Raw genomic sequence first — 9054 nt, forward strand, 5'->3', positions numbered from 1 at the left:
TGGATCCCGCCTCTCCCTGCCGGAGGGGCTGCGCGTGGCTATCCCTGAAGCCTTCCGGGACTCTCCCGGCTTCAGTGAAAGGAACCTGAAGCCTCCAGAACACAGCGGGAACTTGCGCTGCACTCCGAAGGCCTTCAGGCGGCTATCCCTGAAGCCTGGAGAACGAGAGGGGTCGGTGCGCACCGACGCCTCTCACTCTCCAGGCTTCAGTGAAAGAAACATGAAGCCTCTGGAGCACGGAGGGAGCGCTCCCTCTGCGCTTCGGAGGCTTAGCATTGCTATAGCTGAAGCCAAGGAGCCTGCATTTGCTCCATAGGACGCACACACGTTTCCCCTCAATTTTTGGAGGGGGAAAAGTGTGTCCTATAGAGCGAAAAATACGGTATGCTGTTGTCAGGCTTCGGGGAATTCTCTCCCTCCACTGGAGGCAGCAGGAAACAGAGAAAAACAAAGAAGAGTTCTTACTAATGAGTTTATTCAATCATCACAGCGAGAGACAAAGGAATGCAGTCTGTCTCCCATGAATGGCGTTGTTCCCACTGAGCTCCCCCCTCCCTTCCTAGCAACAGCACTTCCCCATATGGTGGTCTCCAGGGGCTAATTGTCTCTGAGTCTTTTGCTCTTGCACTCTCAATGAACACCGAGTTCTGGGAGAAGGGGGGGGGTCAGAAATATTTTCCAGTGATAACGTGTCAGCTGGCTGCTCTGGCTCTGTCTCCCCACTCCCTACTCCCAACACCTCCCAACTCTTCTGTTCGCCTGTCTCTGAGCTGTGACCTTCCTCAAACTCCTCCTGTAAATCAATACTGCCTTCCTCTTGGAAGCTTCAGGAGAAGGGGGGGCGATCTCCACTATTCCTCCTCAATCTTGTCCCCTTCAGTTCAGTACCTGACAGCTGTGGATGGTCCATTCCTGGTTCAATGGGTGGACAGAGCAGCCTTCTATGGGTGACGTTGCAAACCCTTTGAGTACATGGAGGGGGTATTTCTAGAGCCATCGTTGTCACTGGCGGTGCAGATAGTCTCAGAAGTTACGAGTTGCTCTGACCAACTTCAGCTGGTGCACCAACTGCCACCTTTGCTGGACCAATGGTTAGCAAGAGTTAACCATGCTGAGAAATGATGTGGCTATGCAGGGAAATGATGGTGATCATATGTTCGGAACCAGAGCAGAAAACCTGATTTTAAGATGTCCTCCATGTTGGACTACTGTTGGACATGAGGCTGCCTTCAAACACGGTTCAGAAGCTGCGATTACTGCAAAATTCAGGGTTGCAGGGAGTTGGACATCCACAAGGTCCCTTCCAACGCTACAATTCTATGATTCTCATGCCAACCTGTCCCGTTTTTAAGATCAGCAAGTGAGGACCCCAGCTGTAAGGCATAAAATCCCTCTGTAAGGGTTGAAATCAGCCATGTGTACCCTAGTGGTACTTTTACATGACATACATCTCACCACTGATATACTTCTCAACTCAACATGATTTTAGGAGGAAGGTGAAGATATCTCTCTTTTGCCAGGCTTTTGGAGGTCAGTTTTATAGAGTGTCCACTGCTATTTTATGGAAGAGGGATTTACTTTGTGCTGTGTTTACTTTGGATTAATGTTTTAATTTATGTATTGGTGTGATTTTAAAAAATATTTTATTTATGCTTTTCCGATTTATACATTTCACTAATTTTACAATCATTTTAGCATTTCACAACTTGACTTCCTTCCCCCTCTTTCTGCAGTTCCTTAAATTTATTTTTAATATCTTCTGCATATCCAAATTAACTTAATTTGTTCATTTATTCATCTGCTTAAATATATACTCTTATAAAACCACAGGTTATTACAATCCTGCAAATGTTTTTATCTGTTTACAATTTATCTGTAAATATTCCATAAACAATTTCCATTTGTCTATAAAAAGTTTGTTATCTTGATTTCTTATTCTTCCGGTACGTTTTGCCATTTCTGCATATTCCACAAGTTTTTGTATCCATTCTTCCTTTGCTGGGACTTCTGCTTCTTTCCATTTTGGGGCGAGTAACATTGCTGGAGAGCCAGTGTGGTGTAGTGGTTAAGACAGTGGACTCGTAATCTGGTGAACCGGGTTCGCGTCTCCGCTCCTCCACATGCAGCTGCTGGGTGACCTTGGGCCAGTCACACTTCTGTGAAGTCTCTCAGCCCCACTCACCTCACAGAGTGTTTGTTGTGGGGGAGGAAGGGAAAGGAGAATGTTAGCCGCTTTGAGACTCCTTCGGGTAGTGATAAAGCGGGATATCAAATCCATACTCTTCTCTTCTTCTTCTTCTGCTGTAGTAGCGTACATGAATAAGTTTCTATACAGTCTACAAATCTGGAATTGAGGTCAATAATCCTCAATTATATAGTTTCAGGGAAACAAGAGGTGCTTAGAAATAGCTGCTGTTGAATATAAAATACTTTGCTCCATCTCCCTCTTTTGGAAATGTGGACCATCGAGGGCACCTGGTTGAGCTATGGAATTCCAGCGCACCTGTGTACCAACCTGAATTCATTGCTTTGCACAGGTGTGGCCTGCCCCATTCTTATCCAGGTAAGCTGCTGCAGCAACACTGGGGTGAGGAGGGTGACTCCACCCTGCCTCATAGTCCACTAAGGGAACACAGTTTAGAAATATTTGAAAGGGGGATGGAAACCTATTGCTCTCCAGGCGCTTTTGAGCTACAACTCCCACCATCCCTGACTGTTGATGAGTCTATTGAAGTCCACAACCACAGGTTTTCCATCCATGACTTAAAATAGTAGCAAGTATACAACGATGGTATTTGACCTCTGTAATGACTCTCCAGTATTAATTCTTAGGAGATCTCACAAGTTTGTTATACTCCTGAATTTGCCCCTTCGGTTCAAACCCCCCCAAGACCTCTAGGGCCTAGAGGTGTGAATAATAGAAAAATATTGTATATAAAACCCTAAAGTATCTTTAGGGTAGTTAAATGTGACTTTCCACAATATTAAACCTGCATTATTTCTTTATTTTCCTTGTAGATACATTTTAATTGGGCTCTAAATGACCCCAGTGCCCTTTCAGCAAAACCTTCTGTTATTTTGTGTTGCTTTGTTGTTGTTTTTTTAAAAAAGGGGTTGTTCCTTGGTGAGTCAATTGATTTCTTGCTGTTGAAGTGTGACGTGATACTGCTTAGCGGTACGTTTCGCACCTGAATGTTCTTTCGGGGTCATTTATAACTCCAAATCCTCAAGAGGGTTAATTATGAGGCTTGCCGATGCTCAGCACTCCAGCTTTCAGCAATGTGCATGCAATGCTTTGAACCTTCTAAAGTGCTATATAAATGTTATGCATTATTCATAATCCATCCTATAGAAATTACACAGCAGCAAACATTTCAGGTCCCAGTTTTGTCTTTCCCTAGCTGATGACCAGAAATCTACTTGGACTATTTGTAACCTAATCGCTTGATTGGAAACAAAATTTATCTTCAGCTGAATAGCTTAAACTGAGTCCGGCAAGTGAGGAAAAAGGCAGGGTGAAATCCTGATCCATTAAAGAAGCAGCACGCTATTTCTCCTGCAGATGCCAACGAAACATTCTTGCCTGAAAAGTGTTTGATCTTTATGTCAGAAAGATGAAAACATAAGCATTAAATAGATTTGATGTCAAGGTTAATTCTGCACATAGGCCTATTCAGCCATCGTGGAGATTGTGTTTCTATTATGTTTCTATTATTCTGTAAAATACTTCTTAGACAAGGAGTGTGTCAAATAGAATAAGATGTTTTTAAACAAGCAACACCATTAAACAAGGTTCTCTCCCCTCCCCTCCAAAAAAAAGGGGGTGTAATCTGGAATAAGGAAATATTTTAGTGGCTATGAAATATGTAATCTAAGTGTGCCATCTGCTGGTAGAAATATATTTCAACTGTGCTATATTATTTACTATCAATTATGGAGAAATCTTGCAAGAGGTACTTATTTTGTGCATCTCTGGAGAACAAAGCTACTTTTAACTGTAGATAAGTCTGTGGTTCCATTCTTCCACTTTTTAAAGGCTACAATCCAAAATATACTTGCCGATTTATACATGCCTGAATGTCTGCACCTTGGTGAATATTTGACAAGCCAAGCTGAATTTGGTGGGTATCACCATTCACTAGTATAAGTCCCTGCAAGTTGGCTGCTCTGACCTAGCCACCTGACTTGTCCCAGGAAAGGGAGAGTGTCAAGGGACCACCAATTACTACTATAGCGGTGAAGATGTGGGAACAGCTTATGGTACTTCCAAAATACAAGGTCAAATTGGCAATGGCCCAGCCAGTGACTATAATGTGTGTTTCTAAAGTGTGGTGAAAATACAGTAATTCATGGGGAAAGGACATGTTCAGGATTCTAGGAATGCAAGTTGAGCCAGTAAATATTCCTTGACATTCTTGGGGCGAATGATCATTTCATCACCCTGACATCCAAGCTATTGGTCAGCCTGTGGGTGTGGGGGGAAAGGGAGGAGTTAAAGGGTCCATTGTTAAAATTTTCAGACCAAAGATCAGGGCAATAAAAACACACCATTCTGCCAAAGTTAATGGCCCATTAACAACAGCTGGCGAACCCAACACACTGAAATGATTCCTGGTCCTGGCGTTCCACCAGCATTACTGCCTCGGAAGAAAATAGATCTGACCTTGTTGAAGTGGCCTTCTTCCTGTGTGGGGACCATGGCAACTGGCCTCATCGCCCCTGCCCCCATATAAAGTGGCATGAAGCTTTGACAGAAGGAAAGATTGAAAAGCTGGAATTTTTCACAATAGCTCCTTGCTGAAGCAGGAGGAAACAACTCATCTGGTAACTAAGCATGTCTATTTTTTTTTTACTATTTGGGGGCATTTTAAAGAATGGTTGTGATTTCTTTGGAAATTTTTAAAAAGATCAGTCAATTTCCATTGAAGGATCTATGGGAGCGTTAGTGGCCTGTTGTTGTTGTTGTTTGTTGTTTTGATACCATTGATTTACAACCAAACCCCTCAGCTTGCCATCTCAGTGACTCTTTGCTATTTCGACAGCAAATGCACACAGCAGTGAAATCAACCCCCACTAATGTGTTGATATCAAATTGATTTGGGGCTAACTTTTAGCTGTGCTGCTCAGCTGCAGGAAAGGACATTTGTGCTGGGCTTGTATGTGTGTGTGTGTGTTTAAAAAAGCAATGTGACATCTGCCCATACTGATAGCACACAATGACACGTTCATCACCTATTTCAATTCACCTGACGACAATTAAGTGACATTAAAGAACAAGCCCTCCTCAGATTCTAATTTTTCCTGACACTGTGTTCAATATTGTAATAGATGGTGCCAATAGAAGTTTGTCTCACACAGCTTCTTCCCTTTTCTTTCTATAATCTTCTTTAATAATTGCTGCTGGAGCCATTCTCCTCCTTGAATGAAGGACAGGACAGCAAACAACACAGAAAAGTGAGAAGCATAATCTTTCTGGCTATCACTGCAGTAGGTGCAAGACTCAGAGTTACTGATACAGCTACTTAAGATGGTGGTACTGAAATATATAGCCAAATCCTTGCCTGTTCAGTGTTTCTTCCTGGTGTCAGGAGAAGGCTGTGTCAAGGAGAAGTGTCCCAAACCTCTTCAAGATTAATCTGAACACTTCAGCCAGTGTCGCTTGTGTCCATCCTGTTAATTTTCAATCCCATTTTGCAGCTAGTGAAGCTACTCTGAATATTGACAGTTGCCTCCGGGGGACTAGCAGTATGCTCTCTTAGCAAGAAAGCAAGCGCAGCAGGGTTTCTGAAATATTTGCCAGTGCCACTGTAAAAATGCAGAAGGCAGCGACCTGTATAACTACATATGAGGCAGTTATCCAAGGTTTCTATATGAGGGAATTCGTTTTTCTCTCTCTCCAACCCCCACCCTTCCCCCAAAGAAAGGTTGTTTGCAATTCAAATGTCGAAGACACCATAGCAGAAGAGTCCTGGCCACAGAGCATTTAAACTACTCTGCACTTATTTCTCCCCAATGAAATTAATGTTATTTTTCATTTATGTACAGAGGTTGGTAACAGCAACAAAACGATTCTGCTTTCACACTTGTAGCAGTCACACCAAACTGCTATGCTTTAGCAGGCATGAAAATACCTGGGTTCATATGACCCCCTACTTAAAAGTGTTAATTAATTTTGCTGCTAGGTGTGGTTCTGACTCAGGGGAGGCCACCATAATAAGAGGGGAATTGTGTTGTCAAAAGCATCTCTCTCTCCATCTCTCTCCCTGGATATGCCTTTAGAACAACAATGGGGAACCAATCACCTTTCAGAGGTTGGATAACAACTGTCATCATCCTCAGTGGTCATTGATGGTGGTCCAGCAACATGGCTACGTGTTCCCCATATTTTATTTACAAAGTTCATGAAGCTCTCTAAACGACGCCCCCTCCATTTGCATTCAAAAGTCACCAGAGCCACATTGTATGAAGTTTAGTTTATGAAATTAGTTTATTTTTTAAAAAACAAATTCAACCCTATCTTTTCTCTCACCAGGATACCCAAGTGGAATCAAGAGAAACATCAATTGGTTAAAAGTAAGGGCAAAAGCTAAGCATTTAATGGGAATTTTTTACTTATACAGTGGTACCTTGTTTCTTGAACATAATTCATTCCGGAAGACAGTTCGGCTTCCGAAACATTCAAAAACCAAGGCGCAGCTCCCCATTAGTTGCAAGAGCTTCTTGCACTCAGCGGTAGCCACATAACACGTTCGAGTTTCAAAAAACATTTGAAAATGGAAGCATTTACTTCTGGGTTTTCAGCATTCGAAAACCAAAATGTTCAACAACGGAGGCGATCAGGAATTGAGGTACCACTGTATATGCATTTACGGTATATATTGCTTAGATGAAGAACTGCATTGTAAAATGCAAAAACAGTGCAAATATCAAAGGATGGCTGTTTCATTTTGCATATTGTTTCAGAAAGTGAAGATTTGATAAGTCCCAACTGAATCTAAGTTCTCCCCCAACCTTAACCGTAGGTGAATATTTAAGAATGCATATTAAAACCATCAGGAATCCCTGTTAAGATCTTGCAAATTCTGAGTAGAAAAGCATATGAATTCCTATGTCAAAGAAAAGCATACTTTCTCAAAGACAGTGAAACTGTCTAATATGCAGAAAATGTAATGTTTGTATGCACCGAAGTTAAGACTTACGTAAAAGTTTGCATTTGCATAATAGAGAAATTTACATTACGCAAGAGGTTGCAGTCTAGATGAAAGCAGAAGACTGATGTTTTTTCCATTTCACAGGATTAGGCTACCTGATGGCTCATAGACAGAAACCTGAGCTGCAGCTCTCTCACAGCTGGAGAGGAAATTTAAGAAGGCAGTGAAGGCTAGCTGTAACAGGTGCAGCTGCAGCTAAGTGATGAAAAAACCTAGGATCTCTCTCTGGGACCAGAGAGAGGAAAGTTTACTAAACTGTATAAAGGACTGAACCATATTGGCTGGTACCTGAGAGCAACTTGTTACTTTATTATTTTGTAACTTTTATCTTACTGTAACTAATATTTAAGATTATTCTGCAGTAAAGTTTTGAAACTCATTCTTGTGGTGGAGAGATTCATTTCTACTCTTAACAAGGTCCAAATCAAGGATTCTACTGAACAACTCTAACAAGAAGTATGTATTTACAATATTTTGATAGCTATGTCTATGATTGTTTCAAAAATAGTGTCTTTTACTTTTAAAGTTAGTGTTTTAGTCCATTACTACTACTACTACTACTACTACTACTACTACTACTACTACTATTCCCTGCCCATCTGACTGGGTTGCCTCAGCCACTGTGGGCAAATTCCAACACATATAAAAACATAATAAAACATCGAACATTAAAAATGTCCTGATACAGGGCTGCCTTCAGATGTCTTCTAAAAGTTGTGTGGTTCTTTTTCGCCTTGACATCTGATGGGAGGACATTCCACAAGCCACTGCTGAGAAGGCCCTTCAAAGTTGCATTCCACTTTCTGCCACAATTCTTCTTATTGACTGTAACCCCTGTTAGGAAACAATTTTAGGTAAGAAAAGGCACCCAGTATGCTTTGCCATCTTGCCAGTAAAAGGGGATTTCTTAAGCAATGCATTCAGTAGTTGCTAGGGAAGCCATTTGCAAAAGCAAATGCAGCAAACCTGTATGTAGTAGAGACTGTACATTCATTGAATACTACACATGCACTGTCCAGCTACTTGTACACACGGTTACACAGGTTGTACACTCCTTGAATGTAAGGTGTGAACATCCCTGTGAACACTTTGCAACAAGAATTTGTGAGAACCAAGAATGAGACAGGTCTCCAGATCCTACGTAGGCACTCAGTATGAGCTAGGCCAGTATAAATGCAACAGGTGCTAGGTCCTGTTTCTGCCCAGCCAATGTTATGCCTGATTTATCTTTCCAGAAATGGAGAGCCAGAAAGTGAAAACTGTGATGGAGAGTTTACGTAATGGGAATCATTAGATGTGCAAGATCTGCGATTGGGTTGAGTCTCCTGGCTTAACCTTCTTCTTCCAAAAGCAGCTGCATCTGTGGCAGGTGGGCATGGCCGGATTAATGTTTGATGGGGCCCTAAGCTACTGAAGGTAATGGGGCCCTTTATATGTCCAGCTGTCCTTTGTCAACAACAAATTGTCACTGTTTTTTTGTGTTGAATATATGCTATATGGTAATTTATGGACCTAATCGGTCCATACCCAACACAAAACACTGTTGATGTACATAGGTTTTATTTTATTTGGTTTTTTATCTTATATTTTGGAAATGTACACCCAGGTTTTTCCCTCTTTAAATTTTTGGGGGGCTCCCAAGAGAGAGGGTCCCTAAGCTATAGCTTGTTTAGCTTATACGTAATTCTGGGGGAGTGTGAGATCTTGGTTCCCCCTTCACTGTGGCCCTGATGAAACACACACATACAGAGATTGCTTTTTAGAGGGAACATCATTATAAGAATGTTTTGCAGAGGGGAGAGCAATGGAGTCTTGTTGACAGCTGCTAGATGGGCAAAGAAGC

At 41.9% G+C, this 9054-nt stretch overlaps 1 long non-coding RNA gene across 1 annotated transcript; it reads left to right on the forward strand.

Moving 5' to 3' along the window:
- Positions 1 to 4497: 4497 nt before the first annotated feature.
- LOC309531820 lies at positions 4498 to 7590 on the forward strand. Its single transcript, XR_014219466.1, has 2 exons — positions 4498 to 6573; positions 7296 to 7590. It is a non-coding gene; the product is annotated as an uncharacterized lncRNA (long non-coding RNA).
- Positions 7591 to 9054: the final 1464 nt, after the last annotated feature.

The sequence above is a fragment of the Podarcis vaucheri genome (genome assembly GCF_965113315.1).
Source record: "Podarcis vaucheri genome assembly, chromosome: 4".
Classification (NCBI taxonomy): Eukaryota; Metazoa; Chordata; class Lepidosauria; order Squamata; family Lacertidae; genus Podarcis; species Podarcis vaucheri.